We start from the raw sequence: 2,130 nt of genomic DNA on the forward strand, positions 1-2,130 counted from the left end.
ATGAGATATCTAACGAAGACTAGCGGAAGCATCAGGTAGACGAGTCCATCCGACTCCAAGGGCATGTCGCTGAGGGTAGATCGTAGCCTCACTCCTGGTCGGAAAAGTACTCTGCAACATGAAACGTTGCAGCCGTGTAGGTTAGCATATTGAATATGCCGGCAAGTCATCAAAGAGAGGAGTAAAAAAAAATCAACTATCTCTACATGCATATTTGGCCTGTGGGGCTATGAGTTTTGCATAAGGCCAGTTTTATCCTACAACAAGAGGGGTTGGAAGCAAAATATTACTACATTTTTTGTTGTTAACGAGATGGTTCCGCCAACCAATTCTCGTACCCGAACAGTTGTTAACACCCACATCATTATTAAGTTGTGTCGAGAGTTCTGAGGAATTTCAATACTTTCGGTTCAAGTTGTCCATGACCGTGGACACGGCTAATCGATTAGGTTGGGCACTCTGCAGAGTTTTGCACACGTTCCCCACAAGATTTGATCGCCTCCGGGTTTGTCCTCGCACTTCAGGGTGTTTGAAGACCGGATGATCAAAACATGGTCTTTCAACGGGTCCCTCCGAATCCCTGTCGGTGCCCATCCATTCCTACCGTTCTTCTACATCTGCTAGCACAGCCTGTCCAGAGACGCCGCGTTGTCCAACCAAGCCAGAGCCCATAATGACTTGTGGCTGTGCAGGTAAGCCTTGAGTCTTGAAGTCTCCGTCCGTCTCTTCGAGCAAGGGTGAAGCTTTCCGCAGGATGTTATGGCCGTCCCCAGCATCCTGGGCATCCACTGGGTTCTCCAGGGAGCCGATCAACCGTCCTTCACCCAAAGTTGCATTGCGTCAGAGGTCTTGAAACTCTTGTATTAGCCGGTCTTGATTATTTAATCAACCTCGCATCACTCGTGATATACACTCAACCGAAAACCCGTCTACTCAAGCATAGCATTAAGAAATTGTCGTCCCGGGGCCAAGTATCGGGGTTGTTGTGTGCCTACCACATGATACTACAACTTATACTAAAGTTTCCAAGTACCTAGGCAGCATGCAATTGGGCAAATAAAGGTGAACTACCATGCATCGAAAACATAGGAAAATAACATGATCAAAATGACTTGCCTTCATGATAGTTGTCTTGATCGAGCGCTTCTAAGTAACACGCTTCGCACTCCGGATGATCTACCGATACAAACACAAAACACGCCATAAGCACTACAATCAAGCAACAAGTAAAACTAACATCACAAGTAAGGATTTGCTAAAGCCTAAGTAAAAGAATTTGACACGCGTCACTATGGCAGAAAATTGTTTCTGTTGAAAACACTAGTAAAAATACTTTAAATTTTTTGAAACTTCTACCATAGTAAGATTAATCACGAGGAAGCAGTAGCAAAAAGAATCAACTCAAAATCATTTTATAAACTCCTGGAATAGGCAAACCAAGGTTTAAACTAAATCTGATCTAACTTATATTTGAAAATTTTAAACATAGACAAATTATATGTTTTTAAAAATTACAGAAAATTTGGAGTCTATTGGAACAAGAATCAATATCATTGGACTTCGGGATCAAAAGTTATGGCCAAAACAAAACAGAAACTTTTCTGTTTTTGGAATTAGACAGAAAAAAAAACTAACTAGCTAACTACAGGGGGTATACGTGGCGTGCTGCGATAGGCTGGGGGGGTGTTTGTTGCAAGGTTATAAACAAACGGCCGAAGGCTAACAAAACTACTGGCTAACCGTGTTAAGTGAAAAAAAAACAGCACGGTTTTCTAATCTAAACCGAAGAGGTACCGTAATCTAATCTACACCGTAGGATATGGATCTAAGGGCAAACTAAAGAAAAAAAACAACAGAAAGAGGAGGGAGCCTCACTGGCAGTGGGAGGCAACTTCGGCGAGGGTGGTGTCGTCAGCGAGGGAAGAGGCTCCGGGGGCGGTGGAGGGACGGGGAGGCGGCGGCGGCAGTCCTCCGACGAGGGGAGGCATCGGTGGAGCGGGGGAGTGGCGCCGGGGTGCTGCTCCTAGGGGTGGCCGAGGGTGGCTCGGGCTGCTGCCGGCGGTGGTGGCGGGACGGCTCGGGCGGCGGCTCGACGTGGGCGGGGTGGGAATGGAGTGCGGCGGAGCGGGG

This window comes from Hordeum vulgare, chromosome 7H, assembly GCF_904849725.1.
Source record: "Hordeum vulgare subsp. vulgare chromosome 7H, MorexV3_pseudomolecules_assembly, whole genome shotgun sequence".
Lineage (NCBI taxonomy): Eukaryota > Viridiplantae > Streptophyta > Magnoliopsida > Poales > Poaceae > Hordeum > Hordeum vulgare.